We start from the raw sequence: 27,874 nt of genomic DNA on the forward strand, positions 1-27,874 counted from the left end.
GATTACATAAAATTCACAGAAAGGCACGGCTTTGCTTGTATATCCACTAGCTTTCGCAGACATGTTATATTGTACTCCATGTTTTTCAGGTCACCAACAAATAGGATCCATCACACAATAATACCTACACAAGTAATTGCCTTTCTTCAGGCTATAAGGCCCCGAGGTCCTCTTGTCCAGCGAAAAGCTTTGCTCATAAACCCTTGATTCTAAAATTTGATATTGTGGAGGCCCCGCTATTGTTGCTCTTACCAAAGCTTGGTTGATACCATGTTAGTGCTGGGGCTAAATCTCATGTTCTTCTCATTGTATGTCATAACCCAGTTACCTTTTCAAACACACAAGATGTTTTCACAATGCTCAAAGCTAAATGACTAATGTATCAACTTCAACTGGGAGGAACAGAGAAATGATGAGGCAGACAATTTGTTGATCATTTTCACGCTCATGTAACACTGTATTCCTGCCACTTTTGCTGATATGTTTACCACATTCTTTTATTTTTTTGTCTTCTTTAAATTACCAACAAAATTTAAAAAGGCTTTGGGGCAAAGGTTATCCAGTGCATCCAGTTATGTTAAAACAATAAATAAATTCAATGATCATGACTAAAAGAAAGAAAAAAAAGTCCAATGAACAATCAAGGCAATTTTTACAGTCATGCTCCGCATCATTTCTTGAATCGGACAGTGTGGTTTGTCATTTTCTTATTCGATTGAGTCTCGGTAAACAGCATTACAATCTCTGCTTATGTTGCTTTGTTGCCTTTGGCTAGTCGGCAAATGCAGCCAACAAATCAGGCCTCATCCCACAAATACATTTTCCCGGTTTATTGCAACAGACACAGGGATGTGCACCGTTCATGGTCACCCAGCATTGGCGATGTTATCAATAACATCATGAGATGTTGCAAATGATTTGATTTAGTCTCAGACATGGGCACTTTTCACTGTCTCATTTAGAGCCATGCTGAAAGTGATGAAAGCACGAGGACTGAGAATAAACAACATCTTAATTAGGCATATTTCTTTGATATACACATAGAGCTAAATATTACCAAATGGCTTGTACACCTCATCAGGATCTGTGGGATGTGTTTACATGGTGACTTTTCTTTGAGAGGAACAGACCTTATTAGTGTTTGTTTGTCCTTTGCCTCGGAAAATCCAAGCAAATGACAAGGGAGTTCATTCTTTGACATCTTTGAGCGGAACATGAAAGGAGCTTCTGGTAATTAGTATGTAGTAATTAACGATTGTCAGTGTCATCCTCTCCAGCTTTAATCAAAAAGGCAAATAAATAAAAAAAAACACACCCTGTGTGGATGCTGGGGACTACTAAGGGTTTTGTAGATTGGGAAATTACTTTGTCAGTAAAAGCACAACAAAGTTTTGGTACATTATTGAGTACATGGTACGTTTTTTATCTTCATGTGAAGTAGGAACGCGTGAAGAGTCAATACTTTTGTACGATGGAGTATTACGGCCACCATGAGAGAGAAATTTTTTTCAATATATGAGAATAAACGTGTAGAAAAAAAGTTTGAAATTTACCAGAATAAAGTCGTATAATTCTGAATTAAACAAAAACATTTTAATTGAATAGACATAAAATTATGAGAAAATAAGTCAAAAGAAAAATCCATGCTATTTGAAAGTAAAGTTCATTGTGTAAGCCTCCATTTACATTATATGCCGACTAAATTCATTAAATCAGCCATAACGCTTTAGTGCATCATGAGAATCCATGTGCCATAATGCATTTGGACCTATGCAACCATAGTGCTGATGAAAACATTGCGCCCTCCGGAAATCAACTCCTTGTGGGTCAAGAATCTTCTTCTGAAGAGGTCCAGTGTCCAGCAAATTCTTTTTAAAATTATTGTTCTTACAGTAGGTCAATGTTGACTTCAATGGCTGCATAGAGAAAGACAGAAAATTATGACTTTAGCTGACTTTTTTTACTCATAATTCTACAATTGTATTCCTTTAAATTTTGACTTTTTCTCATGATTTTTCCACTCTATTCTTGTTAAATTAAGACTTTTTCTTGTAATTGCACAACATATTTCTTGTAAAAAAAAATCAACTTTCTCATCATTCAACAACCTTTTGGTAATTTGGTTCACACTTTTAAAACATTATGCTAAAAATTTCAAAACAATTTTAATGGCGGTGTGGGTACCGGATGTTCTCGGGTTGCCGGATGTTCTCGGGGTCCTTCGGGGTCCTTCGACCAATGATGACGTCACACTATTTGATTGGCCGTAAGTTGCCACGACCAATGAGTTAACGTCACTAAGTCTTTTAAAAAACTTTATTGACAATTGCGGTATCATACATTAACAATGACATTAACGTTAACAACGAACAATAACAATGTAATGAATATTGCTTCGAAGATCAGTCACCATTGCCAAACATAACATATTAACATAGAAAATAAAGAATAGAGGGGAAAAAAAGAAACAATGAACATAACACACAAATAAATAAAAACATAAGTAAAATAAAATACAGGAACATAGAAAAAATCTAAATAGTCTAATACTAGTTAAGTTAGGGGTACTGGTGAAGTTTGTATTTCTGAACAAAACTAAGCAATTTCAAGCCATTCTTCTTTTTCATATAATGAAGTGATTGAAAGTAAAAACAGAGCTCTTTATTAAATTTTATAAAAAGTGGTTTGGTCTTCAAAACTTGACCTCACCAAGATGGCGGTGCTCTCCTCCCATGATGAACCACGTGATGTCTCCTCTAGTGATATAACTCATTGGAAGGACCCCGAAGGACCCCGAGAACATCCGGCAACCCGAGAACATCCGGTTACCACAGCGGCCTCAATACTTTATAGTAGTTTTGTGAGCTTGTTTCAAAAACGAAGAAATAGTGTATATATGGAGCTCATGTTATGTTCTGCCATGCATTCTTTGCTTAAACCAACTATTATAGAGGAACCACCTTCTGAATAAAGTCAGCTTTCCTACTATACAAATATATTTAGTCCTCTTCAAACTATGTGGCTTATAGTTCTTGCCATATACAATGTACAGACACACACCAGTGCACACCAAAATCATTGCTAATTATTTCAAGTGCACACATTGATCAATCCGTCATAACATAACATCATTCCACATGTAGGTTCAGAGTTAAAATCTGATTTTAGTAATGTTTTCAAGGCTCTGAAGCTCTTGGCCTCACTATAGGATTTATGGATTTTCCTGCACTGAAAAAGAGTAGGAGGCTATTCTGTTGTGAAGGAGTTTTTTATGACCCATCTGACTGACAAAATACTCAATAAAACGCTTGTTTAAAGTAATTTAATAAGAAGCTCCTTTAGAAACCGTTGAGTCTGGATTCTGTATAAGTAAATTTGCTGTATATTTATATTAGAGTTTTAGATTACAAAATCTATTCTTTCCTTCTGTGCTTTGCTGACATGTTCCAGACAAAAGCAGGTGGTATTAACACCTCTTGAAAATGTGCACTTGTGCACATTTATGCTTCCCTCATCCTGGATTCCTCCGGGGGGTGAAAGGTTCCAAATCCCTCTTTAGATGGGTTGATCTTCTCAGGCCCATTATGCCCCTTCACTGTGACAGACTGGAAGCTGAGAGGCAGTCTGGTGAAGAACAAAGATAAAGGTGGAATTAAAAGCCGAAAACTGAACTCACCTTTAGCATTTGTATAACTTACGCCGTACACCTGAGTATTAATACAATTCCGTTTGCATTCCTCCCGTAATGCCTCGTTTCCCATCGCGCTATACTACTGTGCTAAAGCTCTTCACAAAGATGTCAGCGAGACGTTCCTCCGCTGACGCAAGCAAAGAAAAGAAAAAGGTTTTTACTGGCAAAGTATGCAGTTTTTACAAAGTTCCTTAAGTGTTCTACAAAGAATTCAAATAGGGTACAAGGGTACCTTACTTTTTCCGGCTTAAAAAGGCCATAGTTTAGGTATATTTATGTGGAATAAATAGTGCTGTTAGTGAATCATTTTTTAGAGTGAATAATTAATCTATTTTAAATCTAATCTAATCTGCAGAGAAGAGAATATAAACAGGAGAAGATAAAACCAGGGTGCATAGAGTTTTTTTAGCAATGGTTTTCCATAACCTTTCATAGAATTTACAAAAACAAACACATTTCATTCAGACTATTGTAGTCGGTGCCACCAAATCAATTCAAGACACATATTGATACATTCAAGTTTGTATGACTTGCCGTTAAAATTGCACCCGCCCTATCAAAGGCCGTTTCTGTTGGTGTGAAGGAATGGAAGCGTACTTAATTCAATAAATAAATAAAAAACACGGGAGACCTTTGTTCTAATTTTTTTGTTGTAATATTTTTAAGAACTTACTGTTTCTTAAGACTTGGGACAAAAGACCTTCAGAAGAACTGAATCTGTTCTATTCACTGTACTGTTCAAAAAAAATGTTTTTATTTTCATGACAATTATTGTTTAATACATTTTTAACCCTCATCTTTAATTTCATATAAATGTTTTCACAATTCTGACGACTTAATGTTTTTCAATGCTTGTGACTATTGTGACCATGTAGCTGTAGTTACATGACTAAAATGTCTTTGATTGGATCAAAGATCGGATTAGAACTGTGTACATGGGCCCAAAGAACCTTTTTGGATCATAACAAACGTTTACACACGCTGCACTTTCTATCGGAATAAAACATTTTGGCATGCGCAGAACTATCTAAAATACTGGAAACAGTCGTAGAAGAAGAAATAGTAAATTCTGTTATAAACAAACAAAGCTGCGGCATAGACCGAGATGATCGTCTAAACATGCTTTTATTCAATTCAATTTTATTTATATAGTCCAATATTTACAACAATAGTCATCTCAATGGGATTCATACCGGTAATTGTATAATAAACATAAATCATAAAGAACATAAAGTAATAGAGTTCATTAACTAAGAATAAATCTTTAATATTAAACTCAAATTTTGAAATTTTTTTTGAACAACTGAGGCATTTGTTATAAAGAAAACCCAAAGGTACAACATTCAAATGATTAATACTCATTGTCCTACTTTGATAACAACAGCATTGCCCCATCCACTGTTCAGGAAGAACAAAGAGCATCTTGTGTCAGTAAGCTAAGTGGGTTGAGGGCTACAGCGAAGTCCCCAAAGAGAAAACTGAGATTGACTGTTGGGAAAGCTGGAACACAACACATCCCCTGAAGCAGTTGATCATAGCACAAATGACAAATAATTGACTGGATGATGGATGATTAGATTAGATTTATGGGTTTAAACAAGGTCAGACATATCACTCCCACCTGCTAAACCACAACACAGCTTCAAATGATAGAATTAGAATTATGGTTATGTGCATGATAATTTTCCTACCACAGCCTTGGGAAGGTTGTTAAGGGTTTGTGTGATATCCAATAGGAGTTGGGTTTAACAGCTGAGCCTACTAGGTCAAAACACAAGGTCAGAGAAACAAGAGCAGAGATCAATTTACTGCCAGTCAGTTTGGTGCACAGGAAGTAGTTAAGCATGATGGTCTACTTTTTTTCATTCAAGTTGGTCTAGGAATTCGTTTGGGCTGTCTACCAAAATTGACCAGAATAAAAGAATAATAATAATAATACTAACACAAATAAATGTGTATGAAATAAAATAAAAGTGAAGTACGAGGAAAAACATCAAAATGATCATTTGAAATTCCAGGTCATAAACATATGAATCCAAAAACATTCTCACATAACTACCCTATGCCAACAAATTTCATTGCTTACTAAGAAAAATAAACACCCAAACACCCAAAAATAAAAGAACATTTGTGTTTCTTTGAATAAAACAGGAGAATAAAAACAACAAAACTGGTTTATGAGCTAGTCTGCTCATGACACCAGCAAATTTTAAAATAGTGCAGAGACGTCTTAATTGAATTTATTTATAAAGGCAATTTTCCAAGCTGATTTAAGACCTTCCCCTAAACTGCGCTGCGTTTACCATAAATCTGCTTTCTTTGATTAGATGAATCATTTGTTCATGAACTCCACACTCAACTCACTCAATGAAGGCCACCTCTTCTATATAGGATGTTTTTTCCAGACAAAATGAGGCTTGCAGTGCTGTTTACTTAGCTTTTTGCTCATGAAGAATAAATTACCCACTCTAGAGGTCCTCAACTTCACCGGGAGAGGGAAAATAAAGAGGGGAAGTTTACTATTCATAAAAAGTAAGTGGTTAACTTTTATATGCGCTTTGGTAGTTTTTCCACACTTCGTCTCCTTCACCCTCCATGACTCCAGGACAAGGTAGCTGTTAACTGTTGAACTAATAAAACTGTAATTGCTGCTTTCTTAAACATGCTGTGAATGTGGAAAACCTTAGAAAAACTACAGGCTGCACTGAAAGAACCATTAACTCTGGTATTTACAGCTCTCACTAAAGAAAATAGTTCCCCCTAAACCCCTATATGTAATATTCTACACTGTAAACTCACTACGCCATACATATATACATATATAAAGAAAAAAAAAACATCAGAAATAGATTGTGTGGTCAAATGGGTGGGTTCTATATATATATATATATATATATATATATATATATATATATATATATATATATATATATATATATATAAAAACACACACACACACATATCCTAAGAAAGAAGTTCCGGTCACATAGCGTTACTGTACTATATCACTGGGCTGGCTTCTTTAAAACAAACTTTTGCTTCCTCATTTGGACAAAAACAAGCAATAAGGGGTGAACTTTCTCCCTGAACTGATGCTTTATTTGACCTATCGTGATGACCAGTCTATATCTATGGCTTTCCTTGGCCACTACAGTCGAGGTTGTTGCGGGTTCAGCCGACTGCACCACAAAACAAATAGTAATCTTTTTGGGGAAAAAGCAATCTAAACTGAAAAAAATAACAGAAGAAAGAACTAAAAGCTGATTGAATATTTATTTTGTTTGTAAGTGACCAAAGTAAAGACGGGTTAATGGCCTTCGAAGTGCGCATTATCAGAATTAACACATGCCGTGGAAGCCTGAATGAAGTGAAGGAATATATATCTAATCAGATTTAGTTCTTTATTCTTGTAATATTTTTTTTGGATTGCTTTTTATTCTAAAAAGCGGACTATTTGTTACATGGTGTGGGGCTGACATCGCGCCCCTGATGATCGTCACAATGGGTTAATAAAGCATCAGTTCAGAGAGAAAGTTCAGCTCTCACCACTTGTTTTTGTCCAGATAATGAAGCAAAAATTTGTTTTAAAGAAGCTGGCGCAGTGACATACAACATTTATGCTATGTGACCAGATCTTATTTTTAGGCATGCATCATCACCTTTTAATGCACACCCAGCAGCCAATCAGACTGGTATGACAGAAATTATTGCACTGAAATTCTGTTATGTGTATACATAGAATATGTATATAAAAGTAATAATACAGTTTCTTTTAATTTTACATGAGGAGTGGGAAAAAAAATTGGCAAATAGGACAAATATTTTTTTATGACGCCACTTTCCTTTGTCTTTTGGAGCTGCTGCAAGAAATAAAACAACAGGTGCACTGCATCCAAAAAGAGTTACAGCAATCCATCCACATAAATTTCTTTCTGCTACGTTTATGAGCACCAAGTAAATGAGTGCTTCTCTGAAGACAGGTCATTAGTTAAGTAGCCAAGGCATGCATTTCCTCTTCTTTTTATTTTATTTTATTTTTTTAAATAATGATTTATTGAAGACTCAAAATAAATCAATGCATATTTACGGAACATATGTTACTAGATTTGGACAAGTTGCAAAGCCCAACTCCATTAATAAATTGAGAATGTGAGTACTCATTACCGTATGAGTTTTTAGAGCATATTCATGCAAACTGCAAAGAAACACAAATGCACAGGCATCATCAAGCAAAGTGCTCTGGATAGATTGCCATGAGGCAATCATGGGGCCCACCACAAACCATTCCGCTGGAGTGTGTTTGCTTTATCAATTCCACAATCACAATGTCCAATGTCCTCAACTACAGCATACATTATGTTGTGGAATATCTATTTGATTTACTTGTTGATCTAGATCAAAAGAGGTTAAGAAAACATACTTTGCCTGACAAATGGCATCGTAACTTCTAAGTGAAGATGGGAAATTGCTTTTCTTAATTGGCCTTTAAGACTGCACAACCAATTATTAATCAATGGGTGTCATGGGACCCCAGCTTCCCCTGTATTTAAAGCAATAAATTACTGAATTATATTCATATTTATTCTAAGTAGGTCTTCATTGTAATTGGCATGCTATTAGGCTGAGGGCTTTTAGTCTTTATCAAAGTAATTCAATTAAAAAAGTGAAATATAGATCTGTCTGGGATAAACAAACAAGCCAGCTGTAATATGACAGAAATGCGGTGAACGCTCTGGTTAAGTAGCTCATTATTTTTGCCCTTCCTCGAGGAAAATAGCTGCTTCAGGAGTGTAGAGCCCGTTTCCATTCTAGCAGCCGGGGACTATGGAAGCACCTCATCAATCCACTTATCCCTGTTCCGTTGGTCGGATAATCTGAGTGTCTGACACTAATGGTTAGATTGCCTTGAGACTGAGAAAATATACTGCGGAGCCAGCCGAACCCCCTTCTCAGTTCCCTTCTTCGCCGCCTTGTAGACGCACACGCAGACACACGCATGCGAGCAAACATGTAGTGCATACGCCGTTTCTTCCTCTCTTTCCCAATGTTCAGTCAAAAGGGTAATCCTAAGCTTCTTTACTTATCTCCGGGAGGAATTTCCAGCATTAGTCTTGATAAGACACAGGTCCTCACTGATAAAGGGAAGGAAAAGCTCTCCAAAGCTAACTAAGGTAGAGACACTTATGGCATGCAGTTTTTGCAAGAAACCCACTGGATACGGGTGTAAGACTAAAATATACTTGGCTTTATAAAAGAAACACATTTTAACATTTGACTTTTATATGTTCACTTCGAAATATAAATCTCTAATATTGGCATGTAGAGAAGCTGAAAGGGTTAAAGTGATAGAAATGATGTTTTTAACACGTTTTGTGGCATTTTTCCCATGATGCAGGACAGATATAAAGCAAATTAAAAACTGCATAATCATATTTAAAATACAACTAGGAATGCCTTTAAAATAGATCAAAGGATGATCGAAGTGGGGCTTTAAAAGAAAACACGGCCTTCAAAAGACGTAGTGACAGGTCAACACAGTTTTAAATACAGGACACATCAGAACCTCCAGTAGGAAACCAAACGTGCTCACATGTCTGTTGCTAAAACTGTGGTCGTTACTGGAAGAAATGTTATAGCTTAGTTTGGCTCTGCACTGTTTCAAATCTGAAACATCTGAGATGTCTTGGAGCTAACCCTTCAGGCAGCCCTGTGTCTGCTGAAAGAATGAAGTTTACTTTATTCAGAAAGTCAAATACATTTTGCTGGCAGTGGGGAGGGGGCTGAAGTGATTTACTCTTTCAAAAAAGAAAAAAAATTGGACTTCCTTGAGAGTGAAACTGGGCTGAGGGTGGAGAACTTGCAGTGTGTAAAGATTTATTGTAACCATGAACTTTTTCCATGCTTCATGGGTTATCCAGGGGAAAAAAAATAAAATAAAAACATGCAGGTATTCAACCTGGTTTTTGTCAAACGCTTTTCTGCTTAGAAAACCTCATTTTTTCCTTATAGAGACGGCAGACATTTGTTTATTTTTTAACTTTGTCTAATTGACTAAACTATCTTTGCAATTTTCCAGTTGCTGCCCAGTACGGACATGACCAAACAGCTTCTGACTGATGACAGGGGTTCAAAGAAGGGTTAGGGCCTACAAGCATGGAGAAAACCAAAGCAGCACCCCCTCTTCTTTACCTTGGATCCTGCGCTTAAGAATGCAGTTTTGTCACATTCGTCTTGCAAGGAAACTTGCAAAGCAATTTGTTGAAGGTCAGCAGAATATGTGATAAAAGTGTAGTCTTGTTAAGCATCCATCATGTGCTGATTCGAATTTTGAGCAAAGATGTAGTGACAAAAATACAGAATGGGCTCAGGATAATGGGTTTAGGCAGGGATATTGGGTTGGGTAATACAGTTAATAGATCCTTGGATCTGGGGGCTCTTTTAGGCAGATATGAGAAGCATCACCGGCTGTCATATTCACCGATGAGAGTATGCATTAGAGCAAACTCTATTTAGCAAAAGACAATTCAATTAGGGACTATTCAGGGACCCCGGATTATTTCCCTACGGGCATCCACTCATTCGAAGCAATATTCAGATTTCATTGTGTTTTCAAAGTGGAAAAATGTCAGCGGCTGGCTCCTGCAGTGGTTGGGGGCCTGTATGGACATTTATATTTCGAAGGTCAAACAAATGAAGACAGAATTTTCTCAATATGGCCCTAATGTACAGCAGCAATATTTTATGGACTCAGTGGTGACATTAATCTTATGCCACACAGGTTTGTTGGCTCGGTTTGTTGCTACAACAGAGTCTTGCGTTTCCATTTTCCATCACGTTTTTTCTTTATAACAATGTTGCAATCGACAACGAATTAGAGATTAATAATAGAATCAATGCATACTGGATGAAACACGAAGGCTTTATTTGATATGTATTAGCCGCAGCCCTGAGGTTTGCAGTATCAGCTGCTCGAGTACATCACTAACTTTCTGCAAAGAAAAGATCTGAACAGTTGATTACAGTCAGATGTATATTCTATGACATGTTGTGACACGCATTTGCTTTTCGGATCGCCTCTGACAAGTGGTCCTATTTCCATCAATCATCATGAAAGTACGTATCCATCTCACAAAGGCATATGTTGCGGCATATCGTGCGGAGCATGTGTACTTTAACATTCTGCTATGTTAGTACATAAATGTATGAGTCTATATTGTACACACATGTGTTTCAGATATCATCAGGCATCGAGACTACACCTGTCTCGGGATGAAACCAGACACCCGTGCCTGCGTCCAGGGCCTGTGTAGCACGGTGACAATGCATCTGAGTCACAGATAGTCCATAAATCCAACGTCCAAGGTTATCAGACAAGAAACTGAGATGCTAGCAAATCAATTCACAGTTTGACAATTGGCTTATAAAGTGACTTTACTAGCTCATCCTATTCCAATCAACATGGTTCCTATGTAAATAGAGACTCGCTATATTCCATGTGAAAGGAGTTTCTGGGGTGCAGCTCATAAACAGACTATTGCTTTACTTCTGCAAATGTTAATCTAATTATTCCATTGTGTTTGGATGTGTTCAGAGGGAGCTCTACTGTTTTGACAGTTGCTAACTTTATTTTTACTAAATAGTGACAGATCCGTGGAAGCCTGACAACTTCTTGGAAAACATAAAACTTCACAGTGCCTGAGCAATTAATGAAGCGTTCAAACGGTTCTTCCTAAAGTGAAGAAAAAGCGGGCAGTTTTAGAGGAAAAAAAGCAGGGGAACCGTCTCAGCAGATTCATTTGTTCAAGTCCCAATGTTGTTGTTACTGAACAACTTCAGGATTTCCATTTCACCATGAGACCGCGATGATGAAGTGCGCAGTACATGAATCTAGCCATGAAATGTAAAGTTAGTGAGACTTTTACTGTGCACGTTAGATGTCTTCCCCGCAGACATATTGAATGACGAAAGACATGACATGATAGTGGCAGGCGACTGAGATTTATATGGAAATCCAACCATATCACATAACTGGCCTGAGAACAGTAAACTTAGTTGCTGACTCCAGCTGACAGTCATTTTAATCCGCACTGAATCATGTCCTTCCTGCAGATCTCTTTCAGATGCACTACAAAAATGCAATGAATGCATTTTAAGATTAGGTTAAATAACATTCAGTATACTGTTGTTGCACACGTGTGAGTTTATCACGATCAGCACTTTTGTGAGTGTTTGTCTGCAAGTGGTCAAATATGCTGCCTCGCCGTTTCTTTAACTCTCAATGACAAAAAAAGGACCTAAGAGCAAATATCTGTATTTGCATGTAGAAAAAAGCACATAACACAATGCTAATGCCAGTATGTCCACCACCACCGTCCTGGTGGGGTTTGTTTTCTCCCCCCTATCTGATTGGCTGGTTGCTGCCCTTCTCACTGGTTGTGGACATTAACTTGTCAGAAAGAAAGAGGAACAACTTTGATGATGTCCTTTCCTCTTCCACGGGGCCCCACAGATCTTTGTTTGACTAGACCTTTTGTCTGGGGCAGTCAGGGAACGACAGAAAGAGGGAGAGAAGGAGAGAAGAAGGGGGGAAAGGGGACACAACAGCGACCATATGTTCAATGTGACCCTCATTATTCTCAATTAGGGCAGCCATCCATGGAATGGTCTTGCTGATAAAAGCCCATAACACCTTCTGAGGAATGGAGCACAGCTCTCTGATGGTGCAATGCTCGAGCGGGGTGGCAAACAGGCCCAAGCTTGTCTGAGTGTGTGTGTGCATGTGTGCAGCAGGAGTGTACAAACTAGGGTTCATCAAGAACACTTAAAAATATACTTAGTGATTAATATATTATGTAAATCCAGTCACTGTAGCCCAACAATTTGATGAGCTCTTTGTTCTCTGTATGGGTTTGCATGTATCTGTCAGACCTGTGGCGATGTGGAGTGATTGGAGAAGTTGTTAGGCTGCTTTGCCAGCTTTTGGAAGCAGTATAGGGGGCGTGCAAGGACACAGCTCATGCCCCCAGCATGTCTGGAAGAATAAGTTGATTGAGAGTAATGGAGTCACATTGAGCTTATAACAATAAGGCTAAAGGCCAAGACACACTGCATGGCCATAGTACAGTAGCAAAGTTTCATTCCTGCAAGCTTTTTCAGCGAACGCTAGCAGGAACACATCTACTGAATATCTCATCAAATGCATCATCAAGTCCTTCGAGTGTCTTAAAAGCAGAGTGATGCGTAGACATGTGTCACAGATCATTCATTATGGTTTATTTAAATGGGATTGAACACCCCAAAAAATGTCTTAGTGGGAGAGATGGACATATAAAGACATCAAATTGCCACTTAAACATTGTTTGTAGATGCTGCACACTTTGGACAAAACCTTTCTGCAGTGTATCTGGATCTCAGCCTGATGGCTAACGATTAAGCTACATACTCACCAAGCATGTGTGGTGCATCCAAGAACATGCCGAACGTGGGTTTTTAAATGCACTTTTAGTGTTCACGCAGGTCTGTCGCTACCCGATACTGGTGCACAGATCTGTTCCGATACATGAAAGTCATATAATTACAGCCGGGCACGAAGCGCGATTATTAATTTCTCATTCATTATCAATTTTCTAACATTTGGCACATTTATGATTTAAAAAGACGGTACTCATGCGTCACAACCAAATTCATGTCCCTAATTGGTCACAGTTCAACTATTGTAACTGGTGTAAGCCTGCGCTCAATTGCTGCATGTCATGTACATAGTGCCAGAAAATTGACTTAAAAATTTACGTTTTGAACATAGAAGCCTGAATTGCGCATTTACGTGCGTTCACCTTTCAATGGAAGCAGTTGATCGAATGGGCGTTGTGTGATTGTAGCATTAGAAGGATTATAAATCTATCAAAGTTGCTTCTTTCCCATTGTACATCTAATAGGAAAACAACAAATATGGGCCTATATGATCAGGTAAATGCAAGGTTTGGTCCTTATCCCTTTTGTTTAGCAAACTTCTGTCATTTTCTGAAGTCACTGTACGATACTCGTCCTACAATAAACCATGACAGAAATAAGAAAACAGTAAAAAGTTACTAGGCTTTCTGTGACATGCATTCGTTCAGTCTGTAAATGGAGAAGAAGTGACACATTTGCCAAATCCAAATGGCATCTATGCTTACTATAACCTGACCAAGATGTGTTTGCAATATATATTTCCAGTATATGAAATCCATGTAATAAATAATTTGTATGTCATTTTGAGTTTACACTTTAGGTTTGTTTTTTCTTCATTTTTTTAGTGACATAACAAGGCTCAAACTCTCTAGCCTTCATTCCAGGCTCTTACCGTAACCCTAGGCCACAGTGACATCAGCTTCTTTTTCAGAACGGTCCAGGTGATTCAGTTGCTACTAAAGAGATGGGAGTCTGTGCAAGGATGCGACACTGAACAGTATCACTGATTAAAGCCAAACAAGAACCCTCAGCCCTCTACAACAGCAGCAGGAGCAGCATTACTTTCTCTAACAAGAATGTATTTTGATCTCTTTCTCTTTTGATTATAGTGTCCGTTGGCACCCATTCGAGTGGCAGCTGGAGAACATTAACCACTTGCAAAACCAAAGTTTTCGTTTTAGTATCAATCAGTGCCAATGCTGGTACCACTACACAAAAACTGTATGCTTTATAAGAGGTAAATAAAAGAAAAAGGCACTTCATTTTGCAGACATGCTGTTAGTGTTGCGGCGCTGATGAATCATCTGCAAACTGAATAAATACACAAGTCAGAGTAAGAGCTCCACACTCCACTGGATCAGAGATTTAGACCCATTGGGAGGGATACAGGATGGTTAATAGTAACAGGACAGTTTTTAGGGAACTATAGTTGGTTAACTTATCTCATTGTTGACTCTTTAACCACAGCCTACTGGTACAAATGTTCATGAGTGCTGTGTTTGCATTACTCTATTCTGTTTTAAAGGAAACTCTATTGTTCGTGGATCAGATTTAGCAGAAAAAGTTATTAAATAGATTTAAAAACAAAGGAAAAAGGTAACAAACTACAAGTAAAGTAGAAAAAAGTAAATACAAAAATAGAATCTAAACCTCTAACAATAAAAGTTCAAGTTTTTTTTTTTTTTTTTTTGTAAGCAAGCTAAGACCAGAAGCTAAGATAAACACCTTCCCTTACTATGTGGTCTTTGAGATTGTGCAGTGCCTACTGCATATTTTACTATTGGTTTTGTCGCAAAATGTGCAGAGGTGGAGCTAAGGGGGGACAAGGAGATGGGTGCCCACCCAGAAAAAAAGCTTTGCGCCCCTCAATTTATGAGTCGGAATTAGTATCATTATTGACAAGGATTTAAAAAATGCATCAGCATCTCAGCTTTACTGCTTTTAGTATTAAAAAAGATATAATAAAACTATTAAAACATGTATTTTTGATCTATTCATGGCCTTTCACCCTTTAAAGTCTCTCTTTCTCATTTAAATTATTATTATTTACATTATAATTAGTATTATTATTCTCCTGGAAGAACTTGGCTGACTTCTATACATCATAAAAGTAAATGAGAAATTTCGCCCAAAATGCATTTGAAAAAAACATTTTTTAACAGATTTTTACAAAATTTTTACAGATTTTTGCAAAAATTGAATCCATTCAAATAGAAAAAAAGGTGAAATTGTTGTGGGGGTTACTGCTGCAAAAGGAAATGCAAACGCTGGATGTGTGATCTTAATCAAGCTCTAACCCTCTCTTCTTGTGCCTCTGAAACAAAACAAGCCTATACAAGTTTGAAATTGATGAGTGAGCCACACAAGTTCATGACTTTGACCTCCAGGGTATTTGATCCCATGACACAGAGTTTATTTTTCTAAAGCTACAGCTTGATATTCCAAGCACTTAATTTAAGAGTGCAGTTAAATCACAGAAGCCATAATATGTCAGACAATCCCACTACTGGAGGTAAAAAGAGAGTGAAAATGTGGGAGGGGGAGGGAGGGGAAAACAGTAAGTAATGAAAAAGCTATGATTGCTTTTCTGTCCCTCCAAATGACAGTTAGCACCTCAATGACCTGCTCGGGGCAGGGCCATCTAGAAATGACACGCTAAGGCACAACGTCATCTAACAGGGTAGTTACAAAAATCAATACAAAACCCATTTCAAAGATGCTCGCTGGGTGTGTGTGTGTGAGTGTGTGTGAGTGCGTCTGTGAGACAGAGAAGCAGAGAAAAGGACCTGCTGTTATGTTCATTTATTGAGTAGGCCTAAGGGGCAGAAAACAAACTTTTCTGATATACACATTACCTTGTAAGCAAAGGAATTTTGAAGGCTAAGCAATAACAGCAGTCCCAGTCTATCATTTAAGTCAAGAAGAGCCCACAACACAGAAGGGAGTTCTTCCACCGCATGTCAAGTACGGCTTAATTCCAAAGTCGCTGCCCCCCAGCCCTTTCCATTGTCACACTTTTAACTAAAGTAGATATTGGCCCCTAGAAGAAGAATGACTCTTTGTCCGCTGGGGAATCGATATGCAGTCTCTCTGATATTCACAGAGAACACATGTAAACCAGCTGGCCGGCCATACGACCGTCTTGTCTTGTTGGGAGACTGGCAAACATCACCATATATTATCTCCTTTGATTTGTTGTCAATACCCAATCACAGTGAAGAGGTGCAAGTCTAGTGGACCACAAAGACACTAAGGAGTGTAAAACAGACAAATGGGCTGGGGGAACATCAATCCGAAGGGCACGTCAGACAGGCGCCCTGATGAAACAGGGCGCCATGTCGATGGCTGAAATTTATAGACAGTAACATGTGAAAGTGCTCAGTCCTCAGCCTCCAGAGAGGTCAATAGCTTGATGCCTCCGTCCAAATGGGCTTCTCATTAAGCCGGTTCATTCACAAAGTATTTTTTGTTCTCTCCCTCTCGACGTCTTTCTGCTGCTTCACAACAGGAAAGAACATCAGGCCGTTTGCTGTTTCAAACCACATAATGTAAACTAGAGAGCCATGTTCCCACAAAAAGCTAAATGCTGTTTTTGATGTTTTTATTGAGAAAGACTGTTGATTATCCTATTTTTGGGGGTTAATACTCAGGAGCAACTTATAACATAGATATTGGCTCATATATTCGTTATTTCCCACTAATAACTGCTAGAGGGCACTGTAGGGTGTGTATCAGTATTTGCTACTGACAGCAACACAGAAGAAGGGCCGTCAAAAACAAAGATGGAGGAGAATCTGATTTGAACTTTATGATAGTTTTCTTATTTGCATCGAGGCGTAATTATTCTTTGTTTTCCTTTCTCAAGCTAATGCGGGACATCAAGTCATCAAACTGGGTTACAGAAGGAAGGAAGTACTGCTGAAAGCGCAGTCATTTCAGACCCTGGCTGCTGCAGTACAAGGTAAACCTCACCAAAAAAAAAAAGACTGAATGATCTGAGTTCCTATTGAACTCTATGTAATCATGATCCTTTTGATTTTATGTTTCACCTTTTCAATTACCGATACGAAGCCCATCGAGACGACTGTTGTTGAGAATTTGGGCTACATGAATAAAATTAAATTGAATTGAATCTCCTGAACCCAGACATGGTACAAATACTTTTGTAAAATAAATACACCTCATCTCTCAACATCATCCAGGTCCTCCATGCAATATGGATGATATGTACAGTTAATGATTCCATGTAGCGATGATGATACACAAAAACATGATGGTAGTTTCTGTCACACTTGATAGAAGCATCTACTTTACGAACATTTTTTAAATTGACATTTTATGAATACTTTATGAACATTTTGGAAAAAGCACTAAGCATCAAATTTGACGAACGTCCAAAGACTCAGTAGATACAAATTTGATCTGTGAATCATAGCATTGTGCCGCGTTTTATTCAGAACTTTTGCACTTTTCTCTTAAAAGTGCAACTTGTCTCAGTGCGACTTAATGCATATTGAACGTTTTCTTTTTTATTATGCATTTTTTGGCAGCTGCAACTTATGGCAGATTTACACTGGTCCGTTTTCGGTGCGCCTCCGTTGCCTTACCACATAAAACTATAACGTAATTAATCATTGGTAATATTTACATCGCCTCCGTCACATCTCCGTCTGACATCCGTCAGTTCTATTTCCAGTCTGTTGATGCGTCAATCTCACAGCGAAAAGCTGGAAAAACTGAAACAGGTCTGGAATTCAAAATAAAAACTTCCTTTGTACTTTCAAAATAAAACTTCATACATTTTTTTTTTCATTTTTAAAGTGATGCATCCATGCGATAACGCATGTTAACACTGCAGATAACAAAGGCATGCATTTTCGAAAAGGACAACAAAAGTAGAAATTTGGAAGTTCAAACATATAACATCATAAATGAACAAAAAAAAGTTCACAAGGACTTGGTGAGGAAGGAGGGGGCGCATCCAAAGTTTTGATGTCAATGTCATGGGGATGGCAGGACAAACCACTCCTCTAAAAGCGAGGGGGAAGAGGAGATGGACGCATCTGAGACAGTGTTAACTAACTAATGGTCGTGAGATGGACTTCCGACCGCAAACAAGAGAGACCTACTCCTTTTGAAAGAAACACACATCAGCAGGTGTTGGCAAAAAAAAAAGGTTTTTGGGTCAGCAGTAAGTCAGATTCAACAGCAACATTTCCTAGGAAACACAACTGAACACAACTTTCGTATTGTGTCAGCCAGATTTCCTGTGAGGAGGTTGTTGCTCCAGAGACCTCAGCAGTGTTTCAGGCTTTTCTGCTGCAATATGTGGTTCCAGCAAATTACATACAATATGAAAGGGCTGGGCTCCTGCTGATGGACCTCAAACAATCTAAGAGAAAACACTGGTACTTCATCCGCACACACATATGCACACAGTAAATAAATTTAATGTTGTAACTTCCTTCAAAGCCATCAATGTCAAGAGTGACTCCTAGCAATTCCAAGGAAACGGGAAGCCACAAAGCAAAAATAAATTCAGGGCTTGACACGCTGTTGGAAAAGAATAGCAATCAGCAAATTTAATGCATTTGTGATGTATATTTAGGGCTCTGACACTAGGCCACAGATGTACATGTGTTGGGTTTCTATTTTGCAAAAGATATGGTTGGTGATAACCTATTATGGGACATCGTGAGATTCCCCACAGCATCAGCCTTAGACAGGAAAAATTCCATCACTTGCTCTATCCAGGGGATGTAATATCGAAACAAATTATGGCTGGAATTGAAAAGTCACAAGCTTATTCTGTCTTGATCAAACCACTGCCAAGAGGCTAAGTGACATCTATGGTCCGCCGCACTATCCAGCTTCAGAAGTGGATATAAATGTCTAATTTTTCAGGCAGTAATCCAGCATAAGCAGTTAGGTTGTTTATGTTTACATTTGTATTAATTCCAAACTTTCAGAATTATTAGACATTTTTTGGTTTTCAAATATCGTATCAAAGCCCTATAACAGGGACAATAAATTATAGATACTCCATACACTGTTAGTCGATTTTATGGTATCTGAAGTCAAACCCAACGAGAAAACAAGCCATTAATGTGACCCCCCTCACCCTCCTCTTCTGCTAAGAAATTGTAGGACAACGCTTGTAAGATGTAATGATCACATCTGTAAGTACATAACATTTGATTGTATGGCTGCTGTTTTGGCAGCAGCGGTAATAAAAGTCTCATCTTGGTTTTATGATGCAGCATATTGAACCGTCTGAGTGCTGCCTTGCTCCATGGTGGCCCACGGGCACTTTTTCTTCTCAGCGGTGATCAGTTCTGACACTCAAGAGGTCTTCAGAGACTAAGTTAAAGATTTCTGTCATCATATCAAGTAACACACCAGTGCTCTCATTACAACTGACACATATTTAACAGGGAAAAAAGGCTGCGCTACATAATGCATAATTAGAAAGTTTTTCGACCTTTCGTTTTTTGCTTATGATAATTTATGTAAGACAGGGTCTGATTTTACAGAGACGGATTTTAGTGGGATATTAAAGGATCTCTTGGAAGTTAGTAGATTATGGTATTGTACAGTGACCTCTTGACCCGGCCAGCTCCCTCTGCTGAGAAGTTCCGGCCAACAAATGGAGATGCTGATTCCCCCGTCCTTGCTAGGACCATTAATATTTAACAACTCCATGATTGAAATTTCAAATTCATCTCTTCAATGGATAATCACAAAGGAAAGTGAGATGGGAGTGACTGGAACAGGGAGGGAAAAGAGGGAGCAGACAGAGGAAGAGAATTACTGCAGCTCATTTCATCTGGACTGTTTTAAATAAAGGCTATGATGTAGTGAGGCCACATCAAGTCAGTAAAGGGCTGAATATCTGAGCTTTGATTCAGCAGTTACTCTATCACCATACGAGATCTGACTGTCTTACAATTGCTCTGATAAGAAAACGCACCATTTCCACTGTGGCAAACGACGATTGCTTGAGATACAAGAGTGATTTCCTGCCCTTGTCTCTCAACAGTTCCTGTCCCTTCATTTCTCTATCTCCACACTCTGCTTCTATAAGTTTTATTCTCTTATGCATTCCTCAACCCGTGTGCCCTCTTCTGTTCATTTGACAGACTTGAGTCAGGGAGCAAGAGATAGCTTTACTATTTTATGAAGGGCTGAGGTTTCTTGGCAGTGCCGCAGTTTTCTGTGTCTGACAAAGTCCTTTAGCTCTTGAGAGGGAACTGAGACCGAAGTAGCATGTTCGGTGCCAGTAACTACAACTAATAAACTTTAGAACACATCCATGTAAAGCTATGGTCACACCGCCTTCGGTAATGCACGTTCAAGTGACCACTTCCGAGAAAAGTCTATGCAAAGGTGAGTAAATGCAAGTTTGTGCTTCTGGGTTCAAAACTCTCACGTTCACTGTAGCTAAGCATGTTTTCAGGCCTTTTTCGGGGCACTATAACACATGGCCATAGAACATGCTTCAAAGCTAAAACAGGTCAAATTCAACCAATCAGGGACTTGGATTTGGTAGTGATGTGTGGATGGTGACCTTTTTAATTCACTGAAGTATCAACTTTTTGAAAATTGGAGGAGAAATTAATAATTGTGGTCAGCAAGAATTATATGACAAGTTTTTCATTTATCAAAATAGAGCAGTGAAAGGAAAAACCTGGAGCAAGATATACGAGGTTTGCACCACTTCAACATTTCGCACCAAGCCTCTGCCAACTGTAACTGGCAGACATGCGCTAGTAAAAAGTAACAAAAGGAGATGCCCCTACCTGCTTGCCCAGTGTGAACACCATCGGACAAATTTTACAATCAAGAACCTTCGTTTAGCATCTTCTTGAACGTCATATGCCGAATGTGTTTATAGCTTTAGACTAAAATACTTGCGACTTTTGATCGACAGTGTTCGGAAATCAATACAAGCATTCAACTTTGAGAATTTGTGATCAAAACTGGAGGGCAAAACATGAGGATAGAAAGTCTGTGTTTTTATATGTGTGTGTGCGTGTGTAATATGTGTTCGGTTTCTTGGAGTTAAACAGAGAAACAGCAAAAGCAAGAGAAATCACTTCCCAGTGCAGCGCAGTCATCCTCCCCTGTGTATCAGAGGCTGTTTTTGTGGGAGTTCTGCTGCCTGCACACATCTCATCCCTCCCCAGCTGTGTGTGGCTTTTGGTTCACTGGAGGTCAGGACGATCATTCACCCCAAGGCCTGAGGGCGCCCATATACTCTCGCCTTTATGACCACATAAAAAAAGCCAAGTGCTCAGGCGTGCCTGATTAGCTGCCCTAATATGCTATTTGTGACTAATTTCAGAGGCGCTAAGTCACAGGTGATGGTCCTGGGTTGTAAATCTAACACGGCCAACCTTTGACGGCGCACGTGCGCGTGTGTTTGCCTACTTGTGTGCTTCTCCACTCTCTGGATACACAAGTGAGTTTCATCGTGAATATGCATAAGCCATTTACCTCAAAAGCAGGACATAAAAGTAATGGATGGTGAATGAAGCCATCTTGACCTGACAAGCCAAGTAATACATAGAGGAAGTGTGTGAGTCCCTGTGTGAGCATGGATGTGTGTTCATGTGTAAAACTGTCCTGGACTGCAGCCTTTATTTAAAGCACAATCATTACTTTTGCCTCCAGCCCTGATACACTTTGACTACTCAGATTTGGAGGAGTACATTAATGTGTCCTACTGATTGACTAGTTCACATGATGTAAATCCACATGGTTAAAACATAAGTTAATAAGTGTCTTTTGGTTGTATCGGAATGGGACAAACTGCTTTACACAGATAGTCAAAGTTTTTTGACCCAGAAGCCATGGAAACTGTACAAATGTTTGTTCATGTTAAAGTGTTTGAACTTCTTTATATAACTTTGATACACACATTTCTGAGACCCCTCTTTCAGTTGCACGATCCCAACTTGCCTGTAAAACGAATTGTATATAACTTGGTACGTGTTTTCTGTCCTGTAGTGCATCACCTATCCACTAGGGGCAGCAGAAGGGCTTTTCCTGCTCATTTCAAAATGGCTGCTTCCATGAAATCTCAAAAACACTTGGTGGGAAAGGTTTTGCTAATTTTCTAAACTTTATAATGATATTAACTCATCTTTTTTAATGACTATTTGTTGCACACAAAAAAATGCTCAATTTGTTGATAATTAAATCTTTATAATACAGTAACACCATGTTAACAATGTCTTGATCAAAGTTAGGACAGTGGGTAAACAGGGTGCTTTTTTTCCCTAAAAACTCATGTCAGTATTTTTCCATCCTAAACTAACAATATTGTGCGGAAAGGGCCGGACTAGGAGCTGAGTTTTTTGTTAATTTACCTTATGAGAAAGAAACATGGAACCTGGATGAAAACACAATTTTCTGCTTATTCTAACAGAAATAATATATATATATATATATATATATATATATATATATAAATTGTTTCTGGTGTCCTTAGACAGCTCTTTGGTCTTGGCCATAGTTGAATTTGGATTGTGACTGAGGTTCTAGAACGGTGTCTTTAGAGGATATAGAGGATCTTCTTACAGAAGAAGTTACAGGTCTGTCGGAACCAGAAATCTTGCTTGTTCCAAATACTTGACCAAATAGTTATTTTCCACCATAATTTGGAAATAAATGAGACATTTCTGTCAATTCTTTGATGTATCGGGCTCAACAGAGTTGAAGATATCAAGAATATCAAAAGGATATTAAAAAAAAGGATATCAAGTAACAGCATCTTATGTGTCTGTGCGTCGTATTTTATTTGTTATTTTTTTTGTTAGACTGTCCAATGCTTTTTCTGTCTTCACAAAGGATTTTTTTTTTTGACAAGGAAAGGCTGTGTGTCTGTGGAGGACAGTGACGATTCCTATGCTTAAGTGTGTATGTGTGTTGGATTTGTGTGTATGTGCACCAGTGACCTCTGTGCTTGCTGTGCAGTGTCCTCCAAGCTGACAGAGTCCTATCCTCTAACTCCTCAGTGTTAAACACCCAGGGTCTCTTCCCAGATGGGCAACCGTAAGCATGCCTTGCGTGAAACACACACACACACATACGAGAACTACTGCTCTGCACCCTAACACCGCTCAGGCTCCAAAGAGGTGAAAGTCATGGGTGGGGTTTCAGCAAACGCGGGACGCTCACCTCAAAAAGCTACATAACCAAAGGATTAACCATTTTGCCAGATGTGAGGTCACCGCCAGAAAGGAATCACATTATTTCTAAATGAATGACAATGTACAGCCTTGAGACATTTGGACTTGCATTTATTCAGCACGGCTGACAGAAATATGGTACCCCAGACGTTTCCTGTTGAAATGCTGAGATGTGCAGAAACAGTGTGAGGCATTTTAATCTATTAGCATATATGAGAAATGAATGACAATGTAAGGACAATTACAGCACGGTTCTGTCTGGAGGATTTAATTGGCATTGAACACATTGTTGGGTACATTTTTTCAAATGCCCCCTTTTTTCCAGCAACTCTTTGAGTAAAAAAATCATGTAAGAAAGCTGAAAAAAATGTTGGAATTTTCATTTTTGATAGACTCTAATAATTAAAAAACATGTTTTCATTTTCTTTTATGTTGAAACATGCTTGTTTTGTCCTCCACAGCCCTGAGAAAGCTTTGCCGCACAGCTCCTGAACACCCAAGTCTCACACAAATGAACAGCCGAGGTTAAAGAATAGTCCAAATAATAAGATGCAAGCCTTCAACTCTAGTAAATCAGTGTAAAAAAACACTCTTCCCTGCAGCCAAAATACTTTAACCTCTTGTCCCTGTTTTGAAATGATAAACAGCTCACCATCCCTCACCGGTGGTAATGAAATGCAAAACAGTGTGTACGGAAATATCAAACCTGCCTCCGCTTTGCGGCCCTTCATCGAAAACACTTCAGAAAAACAGGCAGGATCACGTAGCACAAGCACGGATTCTGTCAAGGCCAAATTAGGGACATTAAAAATCACAGACTGAGAACTTGCTAATTATTACACCCCACCCCACCCCTTACAAAAAAAACAGGGACAGCCGAGCTAAACAATGAGCCGCGAGCTAACTCCCAATGTCACTATGTGTCGGCAACAAATATCCAAAGGTCAAACTGTGCTTCTGTGGAATGGAGCAAAGCTTTCCAGGGCTAAGTGGTGTGTGTCTGTACTTGTACTTGTATCTTTGAAGTAATCTGAGGTCCTGTGTCCTTTAAGACAGTGCTGCCACCTGCTGCTTTAAACAAAGACACCCAAGATGAGTAAAAGCAAGCAGCAACGCCTCAATCATTTAATATTTTTTTAGTTTAAATAATATGATTTACACCACCAAGCACCTCATTACCTTGTTTTGTACAAAAAACAGTAACATTGAAAATACAATTAAAATAAAAACAATTATATATTTTTTTCTGTGAATAAACAACTTTTTTAACTCTATTGCTATAATTTAAGCATACTTACAGAACTGATAGCAGTCCATCTCCATGACGATGTGTCTCAGGCCTGCTGCTCTTGTCAGGGGTGAACCTACCTGCAGTGAACTCCTCCATCCCGACCATTTGCTTTTGCTTTCCAGACTCTTTTATTGTTTGCGAAGGACAGCAAGATGTATGACTCTGCAGCAATTAAAATATTAGGTATCAAAGCTTTGACGTTATGGAGTTGAACAGAAACGTGATAGGAACATCAGAAAAAAAGAAGGAGGGGACACTGAGGATGACCTAAAAAAAAAAAAAACTGGAAAATGCTGTTTAACAATGAGATATTTTTTTCCTTTTCTTTTTTTTTTGAGGAATCCTCTTTCAAAAAGAACGATGAACTTTGGACTGACACTTGTACTGGTTCGGTAAGGCTAGAAGCCATGCTGTAATTAAAGCACTCACCCTGGGAAAAAAGGTGCGATCTTCTGTCATTTTTTGACAAGGCTCCGAGCACGGGGCAGGGTAATATAGTTACATGCTTGGTTGCAGCTGGAAAGAAAAATGACTGTTTGTTTGATTGCCTGATAGCCAGACTGTATCTTCCAGCTATAGTTTTTGGTGATAGCGATCAAAGATGTGTGTACTTTAGTGTGAGGAGGGGTCAAATGTGTGTGTGTGCTCCAACCTGATCAGTACAAATGAACTGAAAGCCTTTCTTTTCTGCGGTTTTCACAAATAAACAGCAATCTGTTTCTCACTAGATTTGTTTTAAATGTTATATAATGATATCTATATTTAATCTGAGTCACATCCCTTTTAAAGTCAATTCAGCGAATGTGTTGTGACTTCACTTCACTGCCTTGTAGAAACACTAGACAGACACCATATATGCTCTGCCAGAATCATTAAGTCAACATGCCATCAAGTTCAGCTCAGAGTCTCTCCTCAGAATTTGAGACTGATACAGGCTGACACAGCTTGAACTTTGTGCCTGCCAGGAGGGGCTATTCTTTGTCGGCTTTGCCGTTCTCCCATGGTTTTAAATATTGTAGGCATGTTGGGGATGTGGAGACACATTTGTCATCCATGTTTGACAGGCCTGATGAAGGGGTTGTCTGTCAGTGTTTCACAAATCCAACCAGACCGCAAACCCGCTGGTGGCACACAGACAGTCACGAGCCGTGGGGAGTTCCCTCCCCTCCTGGCACACGGCGTAATTGTGATAATACTGAGATGGAAAATTATAGAGGGGGGAAAAGTTAAGGAGATATTTGAGTTAAACGTCGACGTACCAAGGAGAGCGTGGGTGGTCTTAAGCCGAGGAGCCAGTTTGCACCGTCGACTACTGACGCTGCGATTTCTTGTAACCAGTGGAGGAGCTAGAACATTTTATATGGGGGGCGGGAGGGGGGCAGAAGACATGTTAATATCATTTCATCAATGCTTAAAGAAGCTTGTATTGATGATTCCTTCATCTTTGTCAATACTAATATTGGCTCAAAAATTGGGGTGCGAGGTTTTCTGAAGGCCACCCGATAGCCCCCTGTAGCTCCGCCCCTGCTGTTAAAAATAATTAGATAGTTTGGGACTTTTATTTACATTTTTAAAGCTGATTTTATTTTCTTCTTTGCCTTTTTTCCACCCCATAATTTACTTTTATATACTGCAACTTAGAGTCTGGAAACTTTTCAGCAGCTCATTTATAATATTCCACATTTTTCAATTCTTGGCATAAAATACTGAGTTTATGTGACTCACTCAGCAAACAGTGCCCCTCAAACAACTAACTTCAGCAAGAACGACGCAAAACACATTTCAGTTTCTCCCCATCCTTCCATGCTTTCCTCTCTGTCTTTGACATTAGGGTCAAGCTAGCATATAATAGACAAACTTGGCACTAATCTAGGGACTCTCAGAGAGGTCTGGGAGATTTATCAATCAACTGGCCACATTAAAAGGATTTCCTAATGAAGTGAAGTCTTTACAGGGATTAATCCTCTACCACCTGCGTGGAGCCACCTGCTCGACTGCCATAATTGGCATGGATGGCACCGCCACCATCCGCAGAAAGACGAGAGGCACAGGGAGGGAAAATAAAAAAAAGAGGGAGAGACGACGGAGATGAACAGAGGGGGAAGGCGAGAGAGCAGAAGACGGACAGAGAGGAAACAAGTTGGAGAGAGGACAAAGAAGCCAGACATCAGGGTGTCAAACTCATGCAAATGATGACACTCAGTGTGTTGCAGCGACACAACGAGGGAGGAAAATAAATAAAATATTTTTTTTTAAAAAGGAGACGAGACAGCACCAGGTCTCTTATGACACGGCAATGAGCATCCAACCCTTAGTTTGTGCCAGTCTTGCAGCAATCCAAGAGCTTGACAGCAGCTCTTCGCTACATCTTCCAGCTGTGTCAAATCTGCCTATGTGCTAATGAACGTGTCAGCACTCCAATCATACCATTGCTGTTTGTGTTTCTATTCTCCTCTGAGCAACGGATTTCCACCTGAGGAGTACCAGCAAGCAGAACACATTTACCCACAAGTAATTTAATTCTGACAGCCAAAAAAAGAAAAAAGAAATACAGGGCTGCTGACTCGTTAAGTTAGACAGATGATAAGACTGATTAGTTTGATTTTAATAGATTTAATAAACTGTAGCAAAGACAAACTAACTCAATTTAGGAAGCAAAACAGTTCAAACTTTTAAAATAATTTAGCATGAAGTCAAAGGAAAAAAAAGATTTTTGCTGCATGTACCCACAAAAAAAATCTGTGTATTTTAAATCTGCATTTTAATTTTATATAATAAAAGAGTTCCCACCGTCTACATTATTGGGATGGTTCTTTGTGCCTTATTAATATCTGGTCAACACCAGCATAATCACCTCAGTCACAATACAAATTGACCACGCAGTTTTAATTTAATTACAAATGTTATCATATGTACATGTAGGTGAAGTTATCTTTAAATTCTCCTGTGTACTGAACCCGAAACTCTTGTAAAAAGTGGCTTAAAAAGCTTTTGTTTTACTATTTTTTTTTTTAACTTTACTTACTTTTTTTGCTTAACAAAAATTACTTGACATAAAATTGCAAACTGCCTAAAATTTTAATTAAATGTAATGCTAAAGAGCAGCAGTGGTGAAAACCCAGATATTTTAACCTGTTATCTATTAAACTGAAACCAAAAAATAAATCTAGATTCTCCACCTCCTTAACAAAAAATGTATTATTTTGTACATGTTATTCAGCCTTTTCTCTCATTGTAGATTTGTTTTAT

General features: G+C 38.6%; 1 long non-coding RNA gene across 1 annotated transcript; it reads right to left on the bottom strand.

Moving 5' to 3' along the window:
• Positions 1–815: 815 nt before the first annotated feature.
• Positions 816–24,853, bottom strand: LOC110016628 (uncharacterized). Its single transcript, XR_002874982.2, has 3 exons — positions 24,633–24,853; positions 3,474–3,624; positions 816–1,916 (listed from the first exon to the last, which is right to left on the bottom strand). It is a non-coding gene; the product is annotated as an uncharacterized LOC110016628 (long non-coding RNA).
• Between the last annotated feature and the right edge of the window lie 3,021 nt (positions 24,854–27,874).

This window comes from Oryzias latipes, chromosome 16, assembly GCF_053564925.1.
Source record: "Oryzias latipes strain Hd-rR chromosome 16, Olatipes_Hd-rR_3.1".
Classification (NCBI taxonomy): Eukaryota; Metazoa; Chordata; class Actinopteri; order Beloniformes; family Adrianichthyidae; genus Oryzias; species Oryzias latipes.